The 27811-nt window shown below is 45.6% G+C and overlaps 1 long non-coding RNA gene across 1 annotated transcript in view; it reads left to right on the top strand.

The window, feature by feature from the left end:
- The window catches only part of LOC144123100 (uncharacterized), a 36147-nt gene extending 14705 nt beyond the window's left edge, over positions 1 to 21442 (top strand). The window contains exons 3-4 of the long non-coding RNA XR_013313004.1: positions 20686 to 20791; positions 21309 to 21442. This is a non-coding gene — a long non-coding RNA (uncharacterized LOC144123100). The remainder of the gene's footprint in view (positions 1 to 20685; positions 20792 to 21308) is intronic.
- Positions 21443 to 27811: the final 6369 nt, after the last annotated feature.

The following is a 27811-nucleotide window of genomic DNA, read 5'->3' as shown; positions in this document are numbered from 1 at the left end:
AGACACACGAGCGCTTTCACTGCTTCTGTTCCTTCTATTTTGCTTTGCGCTGTATATTCACGATGCAAAACCAACTATCCCGTCAACTCGTTCTTGAAAATCCATTAAGATGCCGATGCTGGAACAGTCGATATCCCGGACGTCTAAGTTGAAGGTGAACAGAGGAAATGTAAACTGATATTTGGTAGACGCGACTAAAAAACGACTACAGGACTGGCGGCATGAAAGCAGTGAAATTATCTAAGGAGAGGATTTCAGAAGTCATATCCCGTGCAGCCACCAACTAATTGAAATTTGTTGTTTAAAGAAAATGTCAGAAAAAGATAACACAATGTTCTATGCCTTCTCTGTGCTCCTACGTTACAGTTTAAAAGGGTTGTTATTATCCATGCATTTATCCATCCACCTACCTTTGTGCCAAATTAGGGCTTCATTTTAGTTTATACGCCACTATTAATCTTGAATATATCTGCATGAGGCAATCAGTTTGATTTTTACCATTCACAGAAAATATGGCACAGCCACTTATCAGTCTGTTTCTCACGGAAAAATTTGGTGTCATTCATAGTGGCTTCGCATAAAACAATGCCGCTCTGAAAGCACCGTAGGCATATACAGGTGTGGTGTGAAGCCGGTGTGATAATATATTGAACGAAAAATGGCACCACTCGTTTCTTTTTAAGAATCATTTTTGGCTCTCGAATCACTTTTGGTTGACAATTTTTTTAAATTTCTCCGAAGAATGACAAGGAGAATAATTACACTGAAAGCGCGAGAATTCGATTTTATTTTAGAGGACTGTGGTTCAACTTTTTTTAAAACGTTTTGAAAGCGAGATGCGTACATTGACGCGGACTTGGTAGCATATCACGATACTTTGCTGCTAAAAGGCCGAAAGCCATTAAAGTGCCATTTCTTGTTTTGAAACCGTGCCATCATTTATGCCGTGCCTTGAGCACTGGTTACGAGGCAGCCGTTCCCTACAACGGGAAGACTACGCATGCGCCCTTCATATCATGTACTGGCCAACAAACGTGGCATTCCCGTTCTACTCAAGCACGCGATACAATCGGGCTTCGCCTGCCAGTATTCCGCCTCCAGCGGGCTCGTAATGCGGCATCATCAAGCAAAGAACTTGCACCGCGGAAACCACTAAAGCTCTGACGCTTGCCAGCATGGAATCTGGCCAAGATACATGCTCGCTCCTGTCTTTGCCGAAAGAGTTGATCGTCCACATTTTAAGGTTCCTTGGTCCCGAAGAGTTGATGGTCGTCGAAAGAACTTCTCGCGAGTTGTCAACGCTGACTCGGGTCTCCTACGTGCTGCGAGCCACGAAGTTTCTCCCAAGCCACTCAGCAGATTCCTTCCGGGACTACCTCGACGAGAGTCGGGCGATGGCGATATCTGAACTCGACTTGAACGACTTCCTGGCCGCTGGCTCGAGAACCATGGAGAGGTGCGTACACAGCTGCGTGAACCTGACCACACTGCGCTGCGTGAATACCCGCCTGCTGCCGACGGTGATGATTCGCCTCCTTCGAGACAGGCTTCGTCACCTGCAGATCCTGGAATGGTCAATCCTAGGAAGTGCAAGGCACACAAAAAATTTGCGCAGCTGTTTATGGAGGCTGCTCGACAATGACAGCACGGCCGTTGTACCTAAAACCTTGCACGACATGTACGTCGAGGTGGTACCGACACTACACAACATTAATTTCTTGCGCATCATTCTTGAGCGTGGCTACAGCCTTCGCAACTTGCATTTCCACGAGAGGAGGCTTCACAGGGAGGTTAAAACAGCCGCGCAGAGTGTGCTCGAGAGCTTCCATGACGGCACGGCTGGGAAGTTTGAGACGTTCACCTTCACGGATGACTATGGCGCTGCAAAAAACGAAGCTGCAAGAACGACCGGTTTGCCCAGAACCCTTCACGACGTGCTTGAGGGAAGCCTGAAGATGTCTTCGAGCATTATCGTAAGGCTGAAGCCAAGACCGACTACGAACTGCGCAGTCTTGAACGTGAGGACGGCACATCTAGTCCCGGTAGACTTTTCGAACCACTTTATTGCCATTGAAGATGATCCACTAACAACCCTTGAAGCAGCAGCTAGTTGCCATTGGCAACGAAACGTTCGAGAGTTGACGTTGGAGGCTTCGCCTTCCGCATCTGCCACAGATTCCACGTCCTTCCTGAACTTCCTCAGAGGATGCTACAACCTGAGAGAGCTTAATCTTGCGTCATTTCATTTCGAGGTAAACTTCGATTGTTGCTCTGTTCTTGCCGACGCCGGACTCATTAGTCTGCGTGCACTAGCCCTCGCCCCGTGCGCGTTGTGTTGGCGCGGGTCCCTCGAACAGCTGGCCAGGGCGCGCTTCAGGCTTGACGAGATAGACGTGCGCATGGCTCCGAATTCGCGGCGGTTAACTTGCACCGTTTGCAACGGTCCTTCCACGTGTACCGAACAAGTGTTCCAGTCGATGCAGCTGCTGTGTCCCCTTGGGCGCCTCACCTTGTGCGACCTGCCTAACGTACGCGACCTGCGCTTCCTCGAGGGCTGCGTGGTTTCTGAGCTTAGACTTCGAAATCTCGGCATCGACGGCTTTGCGGGTGAAGAGACCGCAACGGTCCTTTCAAAGGTAAGTACTAGTAGACACACTCCCAGACTAAGCCCACAGTGTTTGTGTGATGGCATTAGCCTGTTAAATTTCGCGAATGGCTTTTGATTTATAGTTTCTTTGCGTTCGTGCTATTGCGTCCAGAAAGATTAATCTTTCACATGTTCTAGCAGATAAAGCTTGATTATTAAATGTGTCGATCATACCGAATAAATTTAAGCGCCAAGCTGTGCTTGCTAAATTCTTCAATCTTTTGAACCTATCTAATAGACGATGTCTAATTTTATACAATAAACGCTTTGCATAAATGCTGAGAGAACTGGTTAATTCGGGTCAATGAAGTCCAGTTATACAGTACAGGAACTGAAAAAAGTGCTGGAGGATTAGCATATTTAACCAGGAAATAATGTGCGCAAGCAGGTTTCTGCAAGTGCACATGCACACAACCTAGCTGAAAACGCGAATGAAAGCGTCATTCCTTTCCTTTCGCAATTGCGCACATATGGAAGCCGATGAAGACGACGACGAGCCATGTGCATCGCGGAAGTGTGTTGCAGCTTAACACGATGAGTGACCGGCTGCGACAATAGCGCACAGGGCTCTTGAACAGTGGGCGGCGAAGCTGATTGTGTTTGTGTCACCGACTGTTGAAACCGACTCGCAAAAATGTTTATTTTCTTTCGGCAAGTTGGCCAAGGTCATCCTCATTGAAAGTGCCGTTTATTTCTCGCCATTTTCTGGTATCGCGTGAGAATCTTCAGCCGCTTCACTACACAGCCGCATTTTCTAGGTTAATATTGCTTTCGCCGTATTGACCTCACAAGGGAACAGAAGTTCTCAATTGGTAGTAAGGTGCTGGAAGTGATAAGAGAATATTTCTACATAGGGCAAGTAGCGGCCGCCGATACGGATCATGAGAGGGAAATCACTAGAAGAACAATAATGAGGTGGAGCGCATATCGTAGGTTCTCTCATATCATGAATGGCAGTTTACCAATATACCTCAAGAGAAAAAATGCACAATATCCCTATCTTACCCACACTCGCCCATGGGGCACAACATGGAGGCGAACAAAAAGTGTCCAGCTTTTAAGTTCACGACAACGCAGCGAATTATGGGAAAAAAATGTTAGGTGTAATGTTAAAAGACGGGAAGCGGGCAGAAAGTGGGGGAGGAAACTAACACGGGTCAATGCCTTTCTAGTTGAAATCAAAAAGAAATGGGCTTGGGCAGGGCATGTGGTGCGAAGGCAAGAAAAACAGCTTGTCCTTAAAGGTAACGCAGTGGATTCAAAGAGAAGGCAAGCGGAGCACTGAGGGCTGAAAGTTAGGCGGACGGGTGAGATTGTTGGGATACGGTGGCAGGAGCTGGCAAAGAACAGGGTTAATTATAGAGACATGGCAGAGGCGCTTTTTCCGTGCAATGGGCGTAGTCAGGCTGATAAGTGCTTTCTCTTTAAGATACCCATTCGCACCGATACTGACCCTGTATGAGTTAGCTCATGAAGGCGATTGTTGTAAGCTGTATGTCGTAGCAAAAGAAGTTTCTTCATTTCTTTCCGAAAGCTGAGTATGTCGACCCAGGCCATCGTCGCGATGTTTCACGAAGCATTGAAGTTACTTAGGCATACCACGCCTTCAGCCACGGGGTTGTAAACTTGTGCAAAATCCTCAGCAAAATGTGGTGCAATACCTGTACTAGAACTCTCCGCATTGATCATTACAGGTGACGGAGCAGGTGAAAAGCCTGAAACTAGAGAGCAGCATTGTTCCCTTGGACTGGTCCTTCGTCAAGCGAGGACCGAGGCACGCTCCACAGCTGCGCCGGCTCTGCGTAACTTCAACCGGTGTGATGTCGAGACAGTCGGAACACCTAATTCGCACTCTGACCCGCGTCTTTCCGGCCCCCGAATACATACACCTTCACACATGGCAAACTGGCTTGGAGCTGGAACCCGTTACACTCGTCGTGCCTCCCACCATCGCACCGGACGGCGACAACGGGACATGGTACATTGAACCCATGCTGTCCTCCGACTTTGTTGTGCTCTGCAAAGCGCACAACCTTGTTTCTGTCCCGAGGCCACGCAACTGCGGACCACATCGGTTTTGAGCCCTCCTGCCTCTTTTACGTCACTGTCCAAAGCCCTGAATCTGGTCCTGAACGACGCCATCATGCCGAGCACTTCGAATACAATCGGCTTCTGTTTTTAAATAGTGAACAAAAACAAAACTCTTGAGCATGCAGATTGGTAGATCTGCTGAACGGTTGCGGCATTTTTATCCCTTTTTAAGCGCAAGGCTTAATCAAGGCTTCTCCTACGTCCCTTTAAGGTACCGCTAATTGCTGGACAACGAACATTAATAGTCGGTTCTGATCTTTATGCATTCTAGAATGCTCTACGAAATGCCGAGGCGCAGCTCTGACCGTAATATGCTTACTTTACACTTTACTAAGTCCATTACTGCTAAATATGCATTGTATGCATATTTAGAATTTTTTTAATATTTTGTATGCACTGTAGAAAGATAGGTGGGCGGATTAGATTAAGAAGTTGGCAGAGATATCATAGTGGCAGCTGTCAAAAGAGAGTGTTATTTGGATAGACATGGGAGAGGCCTTTTTGCCTTGCAGTGGGCGTTTTCAGGCTGATCATGATGATGACGCATTGTATTTATCCTTCACGCTGATCGTTTTGTCACCTCATCTGGCCGCAGTAAATATATCCTTCTTAGGTACCCAAATTTGTGTTGGCCGGGGCATAGCAAATGTCGGTGGAGGGCTTGAAACACCAGCAATAATGTTGTGACGCTTTTGAATGTGTCAGAGCAGAAAATATTTGGGTTTTGAATGCCCAACCCGGCACCTTCTTAGCCTAAGCTGCTTGGTGACCAGAAAAAATTGAACCTTTCATATTCTGGAGTCCTTACCCTTCGAGATGACTGTCAGCCGCAACAGTCGAGTAGAATGCACGTGTCAATTGCTTTCTGGCGGCGATACGAGCGAGAATAGAAACAAGTGTTTTCCGTTTGAGCCTGGCATCAACATTCCTTTGCCTCGAACGGTTCGCTTAACGCTGTAAAATAACGAAATTTTATATGCGCGAGAACTGTGCATGAACTGTGTATCTGGGTAACGACTGTCAAATTAATACACCTGCAGCGAAAGTTGCTAACATTGAAATGTCCTGCATTGGTACTTTGGTATAAACCCTCTGTGCAGCATTAACGATATGTAATACCATAGTTGAAATCATAACATTTAAGTACAATGCATTGATTATGAGAAAGAGGAATCGCTTATGAACGAATTGAATGACATTGCTTGAAAACTGGAAGTTGCACCTCCTGTATTCCCTCTTCTCAGGTTTCAATCAAGCAGTAATAAACCACCAGTCCTAATCATTTATTTTATTCGGAAGTCAACTAGAGACAAAGGGACGGAAGGCTTTGTCACTGAGTCAGTTAATTTTATGTTGAAAAATATGGCGGCACGAAACCCACCGTTCGTGAACACTGCAAAGTAGTGGAAACGTGTGAATAAATTTATTTCGCCTTGGCACCAAAATGGTAAACTACCTCTGAGGGAATAAGAAGGCGAGAGCGTATGCCTAACAAAATGCGTCGCCTATACAACCACGTAGTGAGATTCAAAAAGTGGCTCATATCTTCACAATATAATCATATTATTAGTGTGATTTTGTTTCTTGTTTTATGTTTGCCTAAGGAAAGAAAAATATGATAAGCGTATGTTATCTTGACAAAGGTGCGGACTGACAAAGGTGGCTGCTCGCCTCGGTTACGCGCTTCTATAGCGTGTGCTTGCATTCATCAATAAACAGTTGGATGTCTGCGCCCCTGGTGTCGTTTCCGTACCTATGTCTTCTGACTTTGTCTAATTCGTGAAGTACTACCTCTTAATTAACTCAAGGTTGTCTATATTATTCGCAGAGGTTCACTACGGTGTCCTTCTTAGCCTGAGTTGCTTCGATATGTTAAACCCCAGCACCCAACCAACCAGCATTTATAGCTAAGTGCAATATTTTATGCGATTCGGGAGTGTCTCACCCGAGGCACTTCCCCAGAGGCACTCTTCTTTTCCAAAACAGCGGCCTCCTGAAGAAAAATGCTTCACAGAAACGAGCGATGCTTAAGTTCAAGGAAAACACTTCCATGAAATCCCCGTAGGCCTCCGCGCTTCACCGAAGAAACACCACTCTGAATACTTCACATCGCAGTGCTAGTGCAGTGCGCATGCTCGGCGTGAACGCAAGCAAGTGCAGCTATTTGTAATGCAAATCATTACACAACAGGATGGCAGTTTAATTCGTTCATGACAGGCGAGCGTTCAACGTACCTCGCACCGTAAAATTTCTTTCGAACGAAAATTTTGTGCAGTGTGCAGCGGCTGTGAGGACTGTTGCAGCGTTTACTGCGCTGCGCCATCTCCGATGCGGCAGAGATCGGTCAATTACTGGACAGTTCAAGAACTACATTTCACGAAATATGCGCTGCAAGTAGGATTGAGTATGTTTGAACATATTTTTACCCAGTAACAACACCGCTAATTAAAGCGGTATAGTCAAGAAGTACCGCGGCTGGCTCGCGACGCTCGATCGGTATGATCGCACTCTCGGCTGCCCCTTCTTTTTCAAGAAGTTTCCTATTAGAAGGAGTATGACCCCTCCTGTGGAGGATGCGCGCTGCGCTCTGGACGGATGAAGTGGGGCAATCCTGGCGTGTAATGATTGGAATATGGAACTTGCGTATGGAGGAAAAACGCTAAGGCGCCCGTGTGCTGTGCGATGTCAGTGCACGTTAAAGATCCCCAGGTGGTCGAAATTATTCCGGAGCCCTCCACTACGGCCCCTCTTCTTCCTTTCTTGTTTCATTCCCTCCTTTATCCCTTCCCTCACGGCGCGGTTCAGGTGTCCAACGATATATGAGACAGATACTGCGCCATTTCCTTTCCCCCAAAACCAATTATTATTATTAGTATATTATATAAAAAAGGTGTTCCCAACACTCTTTCATATCTGTGACTGTGATTCTAAAAACCCAGCTTCTTGTCGCTGAGTTCTGCAGACGATGTATTGATACCCGTGCGCCATGGATTCTGCACGTAGTAGGCCTCAGTGATTTCTGTTCCTATTCGTTCGTTACTTTCGGTGTCAAAATTTGCTGTTTCAAAGGTAGGGTTACATTTCTGAGTGCACTGCTACAGCCTGAAAGGCGCCATCTTGGATCATTTTTCAACGGGTGATTGTGCTCACGCGCTCTCTGGTTAATGCACCTGCCAGTATGGCCATATTATAGGGAGTGTCTTGTGACTCACTTCGTGCTTGAAGTACGTAAACTGCGCCTGATGTTTCGTAGCGCCTTTTTGATGTCATGTTGTAACCATAGTGCATAAATATCCAATTTTAGCGGGGTGGAAAAAAATTGGGGGTCACTCAAGCTCCTTCTTTAAAGGCTAGGATGGGATAGCGTAACGTGGTCCCGTCAGTGACTCCATTTGACCTCATTTGCATATTAGTTCGCGTGCTCTACTAGTGTTACCAGATAAGATAGCCCATACAGTAAAAGAAAATAACCCATTTGGGGGTTATCATTATTCAGAACACACTGACGCCCTCCGTGATGGGTGTACTACCGTCTGAAATCACCTCTGGAATATTCAAAGGTTGTAACGGGCCGCGCGTATGCCTTAGGTTGTTAAAGCCCAACTATATGTCTTACGTTTTACGCAGCATTTTTAACAACATATATAATGTCAGTCCAATGAACGCACTCGAGCGTTCGAGTTAAGTTTGTTGCCTACGGTACAAGCATGGTCTCTACGCGTTGCACTATTAAAACTGGCAAATAAGAAAATGGCTAGAAACTGACTCGTGGCGCCAAGGCAGGGAGGAAGCGAGAGCGTAATCAGCGATGGCGTTCGGTCTTTCACGCGAAAGCTCGAGAACAACGTTGTTCAGCAACGTATTATCTGTATGCATGGAGACAGACTGCAGCGAACTACGGAGATTATACTCCCGACGCGCATTTCAGCCCCGCCTGTCTTGCTGCCAATCGACCATTTTAAGGAACTGCGTCGCCACGTTTTTACGACGACGAACACTCTACGACAACTACGTTGGGGACTTTGTTAAGCCTGGCTTATCTCACGTCACTAGAAAATAAAACTCTCTCACACAAACAGCGCCAAATATTGGCGTGAACATATTCAAAACAGCGATGTAAACACGCCAGGTGATCGAAAAATGAGCAAAGGTCGGATGCATTCCCAAAGGCAACAATTTTGGAAACCGGCGTCTTTTGACACCATGGTACGGGTGAAGGAGGTAAAGAAACTTTTTTTCTCATCCTCAACCTCATCCGACAGGGTTCAGAAAAATGACACAGAAACTATCTTTTTCTTGTGCCTGTTAGAACATCACTGTGTTTCGTTCTTAGTTCTCTTTCATGCAAACTCAGTGCTTCTAACATTCTTTAAATTACTGATGTTGCAGCACAATTAAATTTTGAAATGTAAATACAGAATGTAGCAATTAGCTTTCATTTCAATTCATGCTTACAATCGAGATTTAAATTTGTTAGAGCTTTCGTAGTTTCATCCAAAACAAGCATTTCAAAGAGTAATGTTTTTATTTCATAAAGATGGTATAAAGTACAATTTTAGTCATTGCACAAAGGGCGCTAAAGTAAAAAATACGCACATTTTTAAAGTGTTCCTTCTTCTATTCTAACCATAACTATGCATGCGCGCAGCTCTTTTGTTCGATAAAATGCGGCTTGAAGAAAGCAAGCTAGACAAAAGTGGACAACAGATCAAAGAGCTGGAAGAAATCTCATCATGACTCACACCACAACATACTAGACGAATATGCCGCTATCAAAGCAGTACGACATGCACAGTTAATGCAGTAGTTATTTCTATACACGGTTTTGTCGGACGTTTTTTTTTTTGTTCTGGCAACAATGGGATTTAGCCCCAGAACGCTTCCGGTTTGAATACGAGCTTTTCTCGAGCATTAAATTACACCAAGAAAATACACCAGCATCTAAAACTGACGCGTCACCTGCACCGGCGACTTTTCAAACACTGCGCGGAATTCGTCCGGCGCCACGCGGCCTTACAAAGCCACTTTCAAGTGACTCCAGAACATACCTATTAAGGATACGGTGTGATTTAAGCGGGTATACAGTTCAACCACAAACAAGCAGAGACAAGCATATTCACCACTTGATACGCATTTGGCCCCTGCAAGGAAAAGTGACGCTGCTTATGACACTGACAGAGCAGAAAAAATGATGCGTTAGATAACAAAAATAAAAATCCTTCTTCCCCGTTGTCAAGCCCCGCAGACTTTATCTAAAAAATGGAGATTAAGACCCTTCAGCAGTGCTGTATCTTGAAGAAGAGAATTAAGTTGGCGAAAACGATGGCACGCTAACATTGACTACCACTCTATCTATAGCCGCGTTTACATGAATACGACCGAGGCGCATTGTATTGCTTAGTGTGTTTGGCGGGGAGGACACGCCATTGTTGCATGGACCACATCAAGTCAAGCCTAACAGTGGCCTCTTTCCCAGAGCACGCGGTGGGGAAAGGGGGGACCTGGCCAGCCGCTCTCGTCTTGAGCATGAGCAGCTTTGTTATTCATCTGAGGGGGTGTTATGTAGGCGCCCAGGGAGTAGGAAGTGGGCCCCGAAAGCTAGGGTGCTTCGATGTGCGGCGGGGAGAAAGGGGGGGAGGGATGGGGGTAAGGGCGCTGGTGAGCGAGTCGACTTGCACTTGTCCATCTGCCCCCCTGCCTGGGGGATTTGTGCATATTCCTGGCGCGTTTTTCTTTTTTACATGAGTGGAAAAGACCAGAAAGTTTGCTACATTCATGTCAGCGCGGCTTGTCAGCCGCCCTAGTGCAATGCTCTTTCCTCTCAGTTTATTTGATACTTCTACCCACTAACATTCACAATTTGATACAGTAGAATTGAAATTTTTTTACCCTGTAAATACTTTCGCGTAAATAAAAACGCGGGCAACTCAACAATTAAGATATTTTTCAACTGCATCGTCTGGGATAGCAAGGTACAGAAAAAAAACGGCTATTAAAAAACTGCGGTCACTACATCGTCTCGTGCGCAGCTTAAACGTATACCATAAACATTATACAAAGTCACTACCTGAAGCCAGCAGTAGTTCATCGCAAAGTTCACAGATACCGTCGGCAGCCCATTTCAAAGTTTAAGAGTTAAGAGTGTGTTAAAAAATTGCTGCGTGGTGTTTATGATCACGCTTAATTATTCTCAGCCTGAAAAGACATGAAATTTGCTTTTAGCTGCAATTCTCGGGAAATACAGAGACAAAAACGTTCGCGATAAAAAGCCTCAGCCTAGACAAAAAACAAACAACTCGCTATTTCCTTTACTACAATTTACCTAGGTCACAAATATAAGCATGACGCTTTTTATAGACGAAACGACCTGATAAAAGCGTGATTTTGGTTATATCACAAATAAACAACAGCGGACGTGAACAACTTGCTGCACTTCTAATCCGTGATAATTCAGGGGTCAAGAAAGAAAATGGAGCTATTGCTTAGATTTAAAAAAATTAAAAGAAATCACCTCTGCCTCCTCAAGCCGCGAAGCTAAGGTGGCTAGCATTTTAATGTCGTAATTCGCACACAAAACGGCGCAAAATACGGGCCCAAAAGGGACACATGCATGACAGGACCAGCGCCTACTTACAGCTGAATTTTATTTCGCGTCAAACCTCCCTTTATTATTCCAGCACGTCGTAATATCCATGCAATCACGCATTTGCATAGTCACGAACCTAACAAACGCAGCACAACAGATCATTTAAAGAGATCTAATACATGATGCACAACAAGTAATCACGTAACATATTTTATCATAGTCGTCCTGAAGAAGAAACCTAAACAACGTCCAGAAAAAAATATAACAAACTGGCCTACAACAGCATCAAAATCAAACGATAATCACCAAGCAAACTATTAACAACCGGAAACGGTAAAACTTCACGTGGAGTGATACCAGATGACCAAGAAGAAAGGTGAAAAAAAAAAGGTGGAGAATAAGTATTTAAGACCACCCTTGCTCTCGGAGCCTGTTTTTAACTTTTTTTCTAATTTTTTTTTCATGTTTTTTGTTCCTCATCGCGTATCATTCATATATTTGCTGGTTGACCGGTTCCGGTTGTTAAAAGTTTCCGCACTCATCACGGCTTTCACCAGTTGTACCTTTCAGGCGACTTTGGTCTCAGATATTCATTCTTTACCTTTTTTTCACGTTTCTTGCTGGTCATCTGGTATCGCTTCTCATGCTGTTGTATCGTTTTCGGTTGTTAAGGGTTTGCTTGCTCATGATCGTCTGATTTTCATGCTGATGTAGATCTGTTACCGTTTTCCTTGACGTTTGGGTTTTGTCGCGGGAGCTACACTGGGATACCAGTCGATCATTTCGAGGTGCATGGGAGAGACCAGTTGTGAGCATGCGCCGTTATCGTGGCAACCGGAGAGGAGCAAGGTGCGGCGTGCGCTTCGCCGTCGCCGTGGCCGCGCGCCCGCTCCACCGTCAACGCCGAGCGTGACATCACGCGGATGGGCAGTTGTGGGCATGCGCCGATACCATGGTAACCAGACAGGACCCACCGCTGCACCACGCTCTTCGTCGCCGCCACGCCGCATGCCGCTCTGTCACCCGAACCGCGCGTCGCATGCGGACCATTGCGTATAAAAGGTGGAGATGTAATCGGCGTCTGTATCACAACGTTTGATGTGCATGCAGAGGAGAATCCGCCACTGATAAATGGCGGTATAGGAAAGAGAATAACTCTTCCGCTCTTGAGGCTGTCACCTGGCTCTTTGCTACTCAATAAAGAGAGAATGAGCGTCAGAAGGCAAATAGAGCAGCGGAGACGCCCGAACAGACAGAGGATCGCCTTGCCAAACGGAGATGCCAGACTGCCGAGCGTAATAGACTGCGCATAGCCGCCCAGATGGAGCCTATGGAAGGCGTCACTCAGTGGGAACTAACAGAAGAGGATGTAAACGCCCGTCGTGCGACTGATCACAGCATTCGAGTTTCCTAAAAACAAGCTCAGCCAGGGGAAGGTACCTCTCGCTACGTATAACCTGGCATAGCCGAGCTAAGCCACTGCCAGTTATTTTCTTCCGGACAGCCATGATAAAATATGTTACGTGTTGCCTTATCTTGCGTCATGTATTAAATCTCTTTCAGTTATCTTTGGTACTGCTTGTGTTGCCTTCGTGATTTTGCGAATGCGCGATTGTCGGATATTAGAGTGTTTTGGCTAACAAAAGGCCGGTTTGTCGCAAAATAAAATTCTGTTGTAAGTTGGCGCTGGTCCTGTCGTGATGTTTCTCTTCTGTCCCCTTATTTCACTCAGTTTTTTTTTGTAAATCATGAACTAACTAGCCCGAACGAGAGTTCTTTAATGTCGTAAATCGTTCTGTTATTTACTGCGCTTTTGGGTATTCTGTAATCACGGCTTTTGCATATGATTTTTGCTTATGAGCATGGCCTTTATTTATTAAATGTTCGGAAGTTTTCGCCAGTCGTAATTGTACTCGTTTTTGATTGCTTTTTCTCTGCACGAAGCTTTAGCACCAATGAGCCGTAAATGGTGCATTGCTGAGTAGCGCGTCGCGTCATTTCGAGCTAACGCAGACACGCACTGTCGGGCCACATGACTATCGCGCTAATGTTTGGAGCCGATTCGGCGAAATCGATTACCAGGTTCCACGATTTCCGCTTCTAACGTTTGGGGCGCCGAACATGAGAATCGATGTTCATTATTGCTTTTGCTCTTGCATGAAGATAATTGTTTGTGATTTTCGTGGCGTGGTTTCCTTGCGCCTTATAATCTTGTCAACTGTCTAAGATGCATTATCCATGCATTCCGGAATCCTTTCTTTCCTTTGACCGCTCTCCTCTCCTTCAAGTCTCCTTCAAGGCCTTTTGCACCGGCCAAGTCTCTTTCTTGGTACTACTTTGGCCACCGCCATGTTAGGCGTTAATTTTTTGTGATTTTAGGTTTTCTTGTCGCGAATTGGTAGCGCGTCCCCGACTTTCCGAAGCGGAACGCTATCACGTGCTGGTTCGAATGAGAGAAGGACATCAAAAAAAAACGGAGCCTTATATATAATTTAAAGGAAAAAGGCCCAATAAGAAACGGACAAGAACACAAGAAAAAAACGCACCAACACGCGTACAACAATAAAGAAATAAAGGAAAGAGCTCACCAGGTACTGAGCGTCCCAGGTGAAGCGGGGATGCCTTTTTGACAGGACGGAAAGCTGGTTCGATGTAGTGCGATGCGTCGCTGGTGTTTCGTCGACGGAAGCGCGAAAGAGAGTCAGGTGGTATTGGGAGCGGAGAAGACTGCAGGAAGACGCTGGTGGTCTCCAGTCAACAGCCCGAAGAACTTGAGAGCGGCAGGAAACACGTAGCCAGGTCTCGTAGACGACGTCACGAAACGTTGGAGGCTTAAAGCAGGCTATCCACCAGTGCCTTTCCGCAGCACAGACCTTGAGTCCATCGGCTGCCACATCCACGCTTGCAAGGAACACAGTAGACTTGCGTCCGTGATCCGAGGGTGGTTACGGCCGCACGGACCCCACGTCTGACGGCTGCCACCTCCACGATTGAATGACCCGATCTCCGCTGCGCTGTCTTTCTTTACGCCTCGGTTTTCTGACACGTCAGCTCTCCGCTCCTCGTGCTCGCCACGTCCTCTTTCGCCGTAGCCTCGCACACGCGCAACGCTGGGCTGGCACGCGCAGCGCTCCACTGTCCGAGGCACCACTGTCGACGCACCGCTTTCACAAATCCTGCGAGGATCTTTTGTGCACCTCACATTAGCCCCCCCCCCCCCCCCCCCCACCTTCAAAAACGTTTTTTTCCACATAGCAAAAACTGCTGTTGGTGCACACAACACCAATTCTCACGTAGTAAACGGACAAATTAGAGGCCGTTGAACTCACCGAATGCGCTTTACAGCGTGACACATGGAGGCACATAGTGACGCACGCAGGGAGAACATGGGGCCTAACATTACACATCTGGCACAAGAGAAAATAAAAAGTATAAAATATCAAACACGAACTTTAAACATGTCTGTACCATCGATTAAGGTGAATATGCACACATGGAAGAACCGAAAACCGGAGAACGAGTGAAAACAATAACGCACACGCACTTCCAGGCTACATGTGCCCAGGCAACAACTGCAAACACCGAATGATAGCACTGTACGTCGGGCATCCCCCCCCCCCCCCCCGGTAAATTATAAACGACTTGTGCAATCCACCCCTACGTTTTCCAAGCCTGTCACCATCTTCAAGTACGACATAAGATGCCTGCACAGTCTCTTGTGACGCACGCTCTTCGTATTTTATCAGTATATTGATGTGGAATGGCTTCTTAGTGTGGCTCAAGTACAACCAATAATCCACGTCGATTTTTCCACAAACCACAAATGGGGCTTTCCACTGCAATAACAGTTTATTGTGGCTGCTCGGCAAAAGAATGATGGCACGATCTCCAACCCTCAAATGCCTCTTCTTGCTGTTTCTGTTAGCATCTCTTCTGAGACTGTTTGGCACGCACCAAATTTTTATGCGCCGCACTCTCAGTTTGCTGAAGACGTTCTCTTGGATCGAGAGCGTAACCATATGTCGTATTCGTGTCTTCTCCCAGCTTTTCTCTTGTCCAGAGCTGTCTGAGGACTGCGAGTTGTCCTCGCACGTGTCGTCCAAATATCAACTCAAGCGGAGAAAACCCCAGAATCGCCTGCGGCACCTCGCTATATGCGGAAAGAAGCGGTGCGATATAATATTCCCATGTTCCGGGCTGCTCCTGACTGAGCTTCCGCAGCATCTGCTTGAGTGTGCCGGTAAATTTCTCCACCATCCCATTGCACATTGGATGGTAAGGAATCGTGCTCAGATGTTTCACCGCCAAGAGATCATTGAGCTCTCTCATCATTCCGGAAGTGAACCAGGAGCATTAGCCAGAAGAATCTGTCACAAAAACCTTTCGTGGAAACATGTCTACCAAACCTTCTGCCACGGTTACTGAATTAACTTTTGCAGAGCCACGGCGTCGGGATACCTTGTGGCAAAATCGGCGAGAGTGAGAATATATGTATTCCCTTTCACTGACGTGGGAGACAGCGGACCGATAATATCGATAGCGACCCGATCAAATGGAGTGTCGATAAGAGGCATACGTCCCAATAGAGCTTTCCCTACTTTACTTTTCGGCAGGTGTCGCACTATCTTACATACCTGTTAATCTCCTTCTGAACTCTTGGCCAGTAGAATTCCTCCAGAACTCGATCTGTAGTCTTCTTAAATCTCAGATGCCCCGCAAACGGGCTATCATGGGCAAGCCTTAACACATGCGATCTGCAAGACTCGGAAGTACTACCTGTTGAACCTCTCTTCCAACGGTGAGATGATAGAGGCGCTGCACCAAACTCTTTTCGAGAGAATACGAGTGCGAAGTGCCGTGCTTGCCCTGGAATACCTTTCCTACTTTCATCCTACACGCCTTCCATGACTCATCGTGCCCTTGCTCTGTTTCTAGCATTTCTTTGGTGAACCTCATGGGACCAACGCTTAAAGTAGAGCTGTCCCTCCTTCGTCCGGAAAGTTTCTTTCCAGCCAACACCACTTTTGAGCCCTCGCCCTCACCATTTTCACTGGCAACCTCGTCATTGGCTATGCCAGGCCATAATTTACCAATGCCCTCCGTTGGTTTTCAATTAATATCTGGATTTGAAGGCTCACGGGCCTCTCGTATATTTCCAGTTATGACATCGTACAATGGTGTCTCCATGCACTTTACCAGGGCCGTGCCACTGATATAAGAGGAAGCGATAAAGTCTTCTGCCTCGGGAACTTGAATATTACTGCTATCAACCAGGAACACTGTAGATCTCGAACCGATGAGAGCTGAGTAAGAAACTTGGGCCCTCCGCACAACCACTTTATTGCTCCCCGTTTCCAGTAAAACACGTACGGGTAGGCCTCGGAGCTCGCCCTCTAGTACAGGCATGTGTTCGGCGTCTGCAGGCTCTTTCCGGACAAGTCCGACCACCACGTTATCCTTAGCTGGTTCAAGCCTGTCTTCTGTTGTGGACGCAGTTTCAGGCGCAGTCTATGGCTAAACACAATAGGACAACTGCTTCTGGTTTTCATGCTTTCTTGAGCAGGAGCTCACATCATGCCCTTTTTTTCGATAATAAACGCAATAAAGCTGTTTTGGCTTAGAGCGACAGTCGGCAGCCTTAAGCCCAGGTCGGTTACAAATGAGGCACCTTCCTGACTGTCTACTTGATGAAACATCCTTTTCTTTCGAAATGCACACTTCTAACGATTCTTTGAACGAATACAAGTTTCTTGGCAGCTGGGCCCCTAGAAAGTCGTCTGCTGCGTCAACCATTTTGCCCAGCGTCTTGCACTCTCTTTCTCGAAGTAAAATCGCTGAATGGCTAAGAAATTCCTCATGAACTGTTCGGCCACCAACAAGTCACGTAGATCATTCATTGTGCGTTGTGGCCGTTCCCGACATCTCGCCCCATCGATCAAAAATACTGAGCAAGCGTACTGCGTATTGGCTGGCTCTTTCTTTACCAAGCGGCTTACTTTTACGAAACGTTTCGCGATAAACTTCTGCTGTAAACCGAAAGTGTCGGAGCATGACTAGCTTTGCCTTATCATAATCCATTGAATCATATTCACACTATCAATCAGGTGATAGAGAAATGCGCAGAATATAACCAATTTCTATATATAGCTTTAATTGATTACGAGAAAGCATTCGACTCAGTGGAAACCTCAGCCGTCATAGAGGCATTGCGTAATCAGGGGGTAGAAGAGCTTATGTCAAAATACTGGAAGATATATATAGCAACTGCACAGCTACTATAGTCCTTCATAAAGTCAGCAATAAAATTCCAATGAGGAAGGGCGTCAGCCAAGGAGACACGATCTCGCCAATGCTGTTCACCGCATGTTTACAGGAGGTATTTCGAGGCTTGAATTGGGAACAGTTGGGAAAAAGAATAAATAGAGAATACCTAAATAATCTGTGATTTGCTGATGGCATTGCCTTGCTGAGTCACTCAGGAGGTGAACTGCAAATCATGATCAATGAGTTAGACAGGCAGAGCAGATCGATGGGTCTAAAATTAACATGCAGAAAGCCAAGGTAATGTTCAACAGCCTAGCAAGGAAACAACAGTTCACTATCGGCAGCGAGAGCCTAGGAATTGTGACGGAATACGTCTACTTAGGGCAGGTAGTGACAGCTGTTCCGGATCATGAGAGGGAGATAACTAGAAGGATATGAATGGGGTGGAGCGCATATGGCAAACTCTCTCAGATCATGAGTGGCAGTTTACCAATTTCCCTCAAGAGGAAAGTGTACAACAGCACAACCTTACCGGTACTCACCTACGGGGCAGAAACGTGGAGGCTAACGAAAAGAGTTCAACTTAAGTTAAGGACAACGCAGCGAGCCATGGAAAGAAAAATGATAGGTGTAACGTTAAGAGATCGCAAGCGGGCAGAGTGGGTGAGGGAACAAACACGGGTTAATGACATCCTAGTTGAAATCAAGAGAAAGAAATGGGCTTGGGCAGGGCATGTAATGCGAAGGCAAGATAACCGCTGGTCCTTGAGGGTAACGGAGTGGATTCCAAGAGAAAGTAAGCGGAGCAGGGGGCGGCAGAAGGTTAGGTGGGCGGATGAGATTGAGAAGTTTGCAGGCAAAGGATAGGGTTAATTGGAGAGACATGGGAGAGGCCATTGCCCCGCAGTGGGTGTAGTAAGGCTGATGATGATGATGATGATGAATCCATTGAATAATTGGGAGACAATCGACCAAACACACAGAGAGCATCCCCAGTCAATGACATATTGAGTGCTGCAGCCAACTTTTACTTGGGCTAGCTGTGCCCGAGGTATGCGTCTAAGTCATCTTTGCAATCGTCGAAAGATGGGATAATTATTTGTGGGCTAACCGCTGCTAAGAGTCCCGGTGCGAGCCCTCGATTGCCTCCACAAGCTTCTGCGAGCCTTAATTGGAGCTGCTGTCTACGTTTTTCAGCCTCTACTAGCTAATGCGCATGCTTTCGTTCGTCTTGTGCTTTACGCTCTTCAGCCTCTGCATGCGCTTTTGCATACTCGTGTTCGGCTTCTGCTTGGTCCTTGGCATGTCCACGTTCGGCTGCACGTGCTGCGCGTTTTTTCTCTTGTTCGGCGGCAACCCACGAGCGCAGATCGACGTGTTTCAAGCCCAACTCTTTGCCTAATTGAATTAACTTCTTTAGCGTGCTCATTTTTCTTTTTACAGAACCACATAGGTAAAAAAACCACGGCTTCGTTCTGTCGCGCGGACGCCAACTGTAGCGAATTGGTAGCGCGTCCCCTACCTTCTGAACGGAAACGTTATTGCGTGCAGGTTCGAACAAGAGAAGAAAGAGTTCAAGCAAAACAAAACGAAGCCTTATTTATAATTTAAAGAAAAAGGTGCCAATAAGAAAAGGATAAGAAAACAAGAAAAAACCACTCAACAAGCCTACAACACCACAGAATGAAAGGAAAGAGGTCATCAGGTACTGAGCGTTCCAGGTGAAGCGGGGATGCCTTCCAGACAGGGAGGAACGCTGGTTGGAAGTAGCGCGAGGCGTCGTTGGCGTTTCGTCAACGGAAGCGGCGAAAGAGATCCAGGTGGCATTAGGAGCGGAGAAAACTGCAGGAAGACGCCGGTGGTCTACAGTCAACAGCCCGCAGAATTTGGCAGCGGCAGCAAACCCGTAGCCAAGTCTCGTCGGCGGCGTCGCGCAACGTCGGAGGCTTAAAGCAGGCTATCCAAGATGCCTTTCGGCAGCACGGACCCTCAGTCCATCTGCTGGCACCTCCAGGCTTGCGATGAACGCAGTAGACTCTCGTCGGTGATCCATGGGGGTCACGGCAGCACGGAACCAACGTCCGACGGCTGCCACCTCCACGCTTCAATGACCCGATCTCCGCTGCGCTGTCTTCCTTCACACCTCGATTTTCTGTCACGTCAGGTCTCCGCTCCTCGTGCTCGACACGCTCTTTGTCGCCGTCGCCTCGCACATGCGCAACGCTGGGCTGGCACGCGCAGCGCACCGCTGTCCGACGCACCACTATGGACGCACCGCGTCCGATGATCTTTTGTGCACCTCACAATACTGACCTTCTCTAACCAGTTTTCCTCTCGGGCCGAGCTACGCGCCGCTCCGCTCATTAACCCTCCCTGTATTTTCCTCGACCCCCTTTTTAGCTGAAATTTCTGCTGCGACATCAAATTCTCTGGAAAATACATCGAGCCTGTCCCATCTTCGTCTCCTCCTCTTCTCGACACTGGGTCAATGAGTATCGCCTATAGCCGGAAGGCAGCGAAAATCCTACACATCCAGCGCACCGAGAAAGCAAGCACGCTTAAACTGACGCCGTTCGAAGTCTCTGCTTTAGAAAATCCACATGTGATACGTTTTGAAAGCTATTACGTAATTTATTAGCCGGGCTTTCAAGATTCAATTTGTGGTTCTCAACGTACGTTTATATGGAAATGCGTCCGGAAAAGATTATGAATCTTGGAGTAATTGCTGCTTTGAGTAAGCGGCGATCATTTTTTCTCCCGCAGGAAAAGAGAAATCGACAAAGCATTGGGAGGACTTCTGTGTGCCAACTATCATTGCGAATTGTCTAGTTTAGTGTCGTGCGTGAAGGAGTGCAGCCAGAATGCAGAGAACTTTATTTTTTGTATTTCATGAAATCGATTTAGCGAACTCTAACTTCCGTTTCAATCAACGAGGTGGTGTGTCAATGGCCCGACTGATGTTGCATTCAAAAAAACATTGGTCGTGTATTGTTTTTCTAAGATAATTATCAGAATCGCTTATGCTTCCACTGCAGCAGGTCTGTGACGGTGTGTGCTTTATTTCCGTATCTTGTCTTTTTGTCTTGGTCGTTTGCAGGCGTACCAGAAAATGCGGAATTCCCGGTTCCAGCGGATTTTCCCCATGGTGTCTCCGAATTAATCACCCATGAACTCTCAGAAGCCTGCTGTTGTGTGGTTTTCAAGTAAGAGTTCCGTCCACGATATTACATGCATGCGAAGCGACTTCGATAAGCTGCTTACGTTACGTTTATGATAAACTGCTTAAGCGTTCAACGGATTTCGCAAGAGTGCAGATCATCTTTGCATGTAATATTTTATTCCATATAAAAAACTTTGTTCATAGTTGTAGTGACGTCCATAGCGAGGTGATGCAACCATCTGTGCGATAACGTTGCCTAAATAAAACGGCAAGAAAACAGCTCGTAATTTAGAGACGTATTAACGGTCTAAATCTAAAAACTGGTTCCTTTGTATTAAACATTCTATCTATCTTATTTTGTGATTTTATGTGTATTTCAGAGTGCGAAATGGCAAATTAGAAATAGAATTCGACCATTCGGTGGAAGACAAATTTGGTTTGTTCGCATCTACGTTTCGAAATCTCCTCGCACACTGTGCGCGACAAGTCCACTGTGTTTTTTTTGGTATTGTATTTTTCCTGCGATAGTCGCACTTACGCTGATGATCCCAACTTTGCAGCTTCGACGTATGTGAGGTCATCGTGCAAGAGCTTGGCGAGGAATTTGCTTCAAGGCAGTGCAACAGTTCTCCTCAATAGGAGTGCAACGATTAGTGCCTATATGACTCGTCAGTTCAGTAGCTTCAGCGCCGTGCATATCACGATGTACTGGCAGCATAGCTCAATAAATTTCGTACCGTTCTATTTTTGCATGTTCGCTGGCTCCTTATATGTAAAAGATTACACATACAAGCTCCAGCTGGTGGAAAATAAGATCAGTCTGCACAGCAATGTTAGACCAGGGTCGAAAAACTGGCTTGGGAGCCCGGTTCTGGCACGAACGCAGGGCTGTTATTCATACACTGGCTTAACATTAGCATAGTCCTGGAGCGAACGTCGGGCCATTATTTATAGACAGGCATAATGTGGGCATAATGTCGGAGCGAATGTCCAGCCATTATTAGTAGCATGGCTGAATATGACCATAGTCTTGGCACGAACGTCGGGCCATTGTGCATAGATTGTCTCCACAAGCGCATAGTCTTGGCACGAACGTCGGGCCATTTTTGACAGACTGGCTGAACATAGGCCCACCCCGAGAGTGGGCAATGGGCTACTGCCGATAGTGAGGCTGGGTGATCGTGGGCACTCTCTTGACAATAATGATGGGCAATTGCTGGAAAAAGTTTCGGATTCCCGAAAAGCTGATGTAGTATAGATTTTCGGGCCAATTTTCGCCACCGTTATGCTGATGTCAAGCCATTTATTTTGTGCTGCTTGGGCATGTGGTCTTCAATCGCAGCTAGCAACAATAAGCGCATTTCTACGAGTTGCAATTGCTGGCAATTGGAAAAATTTCTTCACGCACCAATGGGGCCGAATATTCAGTTATAGCACTAAAAGTAAAGTAAAAATTTGGAAATTGTGTTTTTCAGAACAAAACTGAAACAGGAACTAGACGCCACCTCCAGGAGGCGGCAGAGCTATTTTCCGAAGCTAATGCTCACTTGAGAAACCGAAAATTCGCGTACGCGACTTGCAGCATGAAAAACAACAGCTGGGTTTGGCACTTCACTGCCAAGGTGCGGCCGTCTCATAACTACGCTGTCGATGTAACCAACTTAACTATGGACTGCTCTTTGAGGAGTTACTCTTTCGAGGGACATGGCGTTAACCGAGCCGCGCGCTCTCCGCGGACCGAAGCTTGGCGGAGAAGAAAGGTGAGAAAACGGAAATGACAGAGGAGGGTAGGTGACGCAACTTCTGGGTCCGAGGCGGTTTCGCAAAAACTGACGTCATGTCCTTTCATTAGTTCTTTTCTTTCTCCGTGTTATGCACTAACCCTCGTAGCAGTTCGGCCAGTGCAACGCACTTCGACGTTTATAAGAACGCGTTTATAATAAACTGCATATCTCCAACCAAAAAAAATTAATATTAAGACTAATGTTTCGAAGCCGACTCGGCTCCTTCATTAGGGGTCACTGAGGGCAGTAGCTAGGGTCTTTAAGTATGAAGGGGAGGGCGGGGTCAAAGGAACGAAAGCTGTGATGCGAAAGGTGTGGGGGAGGGGGTTTAAGGCTGTGAGTCACGTTGTCGAACTGTGGGGAGGCGGTCAATGGCAACTTTTTTTTCGTTGAGTTGCAGAGCGAAGTCCCTTGGCATACACTGGTACACTGGGGGTATGTTTCCTTTTGTGCAGTTATTTTGTTCGGGGTGGTTTGTATCTGCCAGGATTCGAGGAGGAGCTTTTCATGGCAATTTGTTTCCGTTCCGAGGATGCTGGTTTCTTCGAAGTTGATTCTGTGGTTTGAGTCCTTGGAATTTTTGGCTACAGTTTTGCGCTCTTTTGCGAAGTTGCAGACGTGGTTTTTATGTTGCCGAATTCTTTCTTTGAGATTTTTGGTTTCGCTGATGTAGCTTGTGCCGCAGTCGGCGCAGGGAATTTTGTACACGATGCATTGGGCTCTTTCTCTCCGCGGCTGGTCTTTGGGAGCAGGTAGGCAAAGCGCAACAGTGACAGGAAAGCAAAAGTGAGATTGACGTATGATTAAGTTCTAATTAATGATTGTCTTTTCTTCTGGGACAATGATAGCAACGACATCGTTGAACAAGACCTAAAAACGAAGAGAGCGAAGTAGAGTACACTATGGGGCCACGAGACACTCGGTCAAGGTGCCGGAAACCTTGATCAATCTTGACGTGCTCAGCCTTATCAACGAATATGATGGTCTAGAAGGCTACAATCAAGTCACCATGAATGAAGTAAAATGTATCAAAATATAAACAAACACGTATTTTCGTTGCCTCTATGTGAATGTGGGGTCTGCTGTGAATAAAACTGCTGATCTTCAGTACCTGTTTAATGAACTAGAAAGTTTGGTGTTTATGATTACGGAAGCCTGGTACTCCTGTCATGATGTAATTGATATGCCCGGGTACAACTCGTTCTTCATGACATATCCTTAAATCATGGTGGCGGTGCTAGTGCTTTAGTAAAAAAGTGTATAAATTGTGACGTGGTACCAAGATTTTCTTGTGTCACTTCTGGCAACGAAATGGTTTGCATAAATTTTGACCGTACTGCTATTGCAGTTTGTTACCGCCCTCCTGATGGCCACAGTTCAGAATTATTTTCTTTCGTTGACATATTTTTGAATTTTGTGAACTCTAACAACTTCAGTGTCATTCTAAGCGGTGATTTTAATGTAAAGATCCTCTCCGATAGCAGCCCAGCAAGAGATTTTATCTTGCTGCTCTCCGCAAATGGCTTCATTAACAAAATTGATACGCCTACAAGAGTTACTATGCATACAGAATCACTCATTGAACTCTTTATTACTAATTTTGATGGAAATAACACTGTGTCCACTCTTTCATTACGACCTTAGTGACCATTCCTCAATACTGGCCGGGGTGAAATCGGGTATCAAGAAAAAAGCCGGCATGTGCATGCTTTCGTCAAGCGATAACTGAGAAAAACCTTGCTTCTTCCATAACGCCTGTTTAAGATATAACATGGTGTGACATGCTCTCAATGACAGACGTGTAAGCCGCTTATAATATCTTTCTTGATAAATAATCTAAAGAAAAATTGTACCAAGACTTCATTAACATACGCAATCTCGAACTATTAACAAGATACAAAGCCCTCAGAACTAAGCTAAACAAAATGTTAAGGCGTGCTAGAGATTAGTGTTACTACTGCAAATTCGTATCATGCCACGGTGATTCCCGAAAGTTATGGAACCAGATTAACAACGTTGTTTTACGCACAGCGCATACTAGCTCTCCTCAAGAGGCACTTATTCAAGGACGAAGTGTAAATGGACAGGAACTAGCAGAGGTGTTTAATCAATATTTCCTTACCTGAGAATACCAAAGCTCGTCAAACATATCGTGAGATGCTTGCATCCGGCAAAGCAGCGATTCTATGTATTCTAAGTCCAGCTACATGGTCCGAAGTATTCACTGTATTCATGAACATGAAGAAGAGCAGATGCCACGATGCGGATGATTTACAGATACGGCCTGTGAAGCATGTGCTAGATATTCTAGCCACAATTTTAGCACATATATTTAATTGAAGTTTTGAGTAAGGAGTGTTCCCACGGCGCTTGCGAATTGCTAAATTGACAGCTTTGTATAGGAAAGGTAATTAGGTTATTGTTTCAAATTATAGGCCACTTTCTGTGCTGCCAGTCTATACTAAAGGACTTGAAAAAACTATCCACTCGAGAATATCATGCTTTTGTGAAAAACACCAAATAATAACAGATTCGCAGTTTGGTTTTATGAAACATAAATCAACCGAGATAGTATTACTAAGCGAAAAAGAGTATATCTTACAGTGTTTCGAGGAAAGGAAACTTGCCCTTGGTGTTATAATTTGTCGCCGGCTTTCGACTACATCAGTCATAATATGCTTTTGGCAAAACTTCGACTATGGCTAGAGGGGTCGTGTTCATGGGCTTCTTGCGTCATATCTTGCACACCGCTTTCAGTTTTGTAAGTATTAATAGCTGTCAATCCTCAGTAAAAAAGTAACTGGTGGCGTACCTCAGGGAAGTATCCTTGGACCGCTTCTTCTCTCTATATATATAAATGATATCGTTAATCAATACCTGCATGCGAAGTGTGTTATCTATGAAGATGACGTTTCACTGGTCTTCTCATCAAGCAGATGTGAAGATGTGATAAACAAGCAAATAGGACCATAAGTGCACTCCATCAATGGTCCCTTAATAATCACATGAAAATTAGTGTAACTAAAGCTAAAGCTATTATATGGAAATAAAAAATTATAATACTACTTCACAATGCAATCTTAGATTAGGGGTACATTTCAACATCCAACTAAGCTGGGGCAATCACGTTGACGCTGTCATCGGTAAGCTTTCTCGTGTCACAGGTATCATTAACCGGCATCGTCATTTAATTCCATGCAAAGTTAAATTTCTGCTGTATAATTCGCTCTTTATGTCCCAAGAAAACCGTACTCCCATAGTTTGGGGAAAAACTACAGGTACCAATAAAAGTAAGATTTACGTTTTACAGTAGAAGGCTCTGCATGCAATACTAAACATCAGTGCTGATATAAACACATGCGATTTATTCTGCCAGTTCAATGCTGTAAATGTATCTGAAATGTATAATGTCAGGCTGGCTGAAAGATATAAGAACAACATTAAAAAATTTGAATTACTTGTGTGATACAGCGCACCTGTCGCTAAATTCACAAGATAACCCTGGCAGAGGCAGCGAAATGAAGTATATTCCAACGTGCGGCACAATATATGGTACATATAGCCTAGCAAACACGTTTTCCCGCCTTTTAAATAAGTATCATGCTGGAAACGTTGATGTGTCAACAGCATGCCGCGAAGATATACAGGGTGTGTGTGTGTGTGTTGTTGTTGTTGTTGTTAGCCTATCAAAAGATGGCACATACCCACACTGGGGGATCGGCCAAGAATCGGGTGGCTATTCACCTGAACGCAGTTAACAAAAAGGAAAAGCACGTGGGAGCATAACACTGGTGAATTTTTCGTCATGAACAGAAAAGGGATGAGTGTTTTGATTTTAAAATTTTAAGAATAATAATAAAGAGAGTGATTAAATATTAATGAGGGTGTGTGTGTGTTACTTTTTAGATTTAACCATGCTTTCACTGCTTCTTTATCTTTAGTTCCACAAAGTGTTGACCTGATTCGAATAACCAAAAGACCTGTTTTTCTATGATGTATATTTTTTTCTGTTGAATTTTTTGGTTTCTCATTTCTGTGTGCACTTCATTCCTTATTGCTTTTTCTAATGATGCGCCAACCGTTCTTGCCAACCATTGTTTGCATTTTTCCGATGTTACTTGTGTATGTAATTTCGATGTTGCCTGCTGCCCTGCAATGTAGGAGCCGAGGGGCATGTCAAGCCACTAGTTATGGCTTTTTTCCCTCTACCCTCACTATGTGTGCATGCAAAAATAAATTGAAATTCACGAATCGTGTTGTTGCTTGCTTGCGTTTTTGCTAAGTTCGAAATAAGGCCTGAATGATTTTGCTCTGCATGACTGCGTGGTAGAGTGCACCGGTTAAGCAGCACTGGTGCCTAACTCGCACAGGTTGGCGCCGTGCCGGCGATACGAAGAGAAACAGCGTTGTGCAAGAATACGCTATCTTCTCTAAAGTTAAGCAATACTCTTGTGCCTATAGCGAAGCACATAAATATAATGCGGGAACGCTCACCTATTGTTGCTACACTCTTCGTCTTTAGAAATCTAAAAAGTCTTGAAGGCGCTCGTTTTCGGCTGGCAGCCATTGTCGTCGCGGCGAGTTCCTGAGCTGAGAATTGCTGCAGAAATCATGTTGCAAGGACACAGGTCTCCACCGTACATGTTTTGGCAAAAGAAGCCCTACCGTATTGGCTTGCTTTTCGTGCTTTTAACAAGTGAAGGAGCTTGATCGGGGGTTTTTTTCGCTCTTGAGCGTTGCTTTGTCTACGTCTGTGCCTTGTTCTACCTGTTTCTACTCGTGGTAGTTCGCACCACTTGTATGTAAAATGTATGATTGGCGTTAGCACTTTGAGCACAAGGGAATTCAAAGCGCTTTATATTCACCGTGGTGGCTTGAGCGCCACGCTGTCACACCCTAGGTCGCGGGTTGGATGCTTACCACAGTGGCCGCATTTTGAAATAGGCTAAATGCAAAAAACGGCCTTGTGCTGCGTGATGCCAGGGCACATAAAGAAATTCTAGCGGTATAATTAATCCGGAGCCTACCACTACCGTCAATGCCCATTTGCCGCGTGTGAGCGTCAAACCCCACAGTATACAAAGCGCTGTCAGGTTGCAATTACCTACGAAATTAAATTTCCCACCATCACAAATTGATTTTTATACTATATGTGAACTTTGTAATTTATGTTTCCGATCGCTTTTCTGGTTAACTACATATACATTCTTGCATCTTGATTATTATTCTGTTTTTATTATGCTGTTTGCTCACAATTCCGAACTGTCGTTGGCAGATTT

This window comes from Amblyomma americanum, chromosome 3 (assembly GCF_052857255.1).
Source record: "Amblyomma americanum isolate KBUSLIRL-KWMA chromosome 3, ASM5285725v1, whole genome shotgun sequence".
NCBI lineage: Eukaryota > Metazoa > Arthropoda > Arachnida > Ixodida > Ixodidae > Amblyomma > Amblyomma americanum.
Note: the sequence above shows the minus strand (reverse complement) of the source record. Positions and strands in the feature narration are given on the sequence as shown.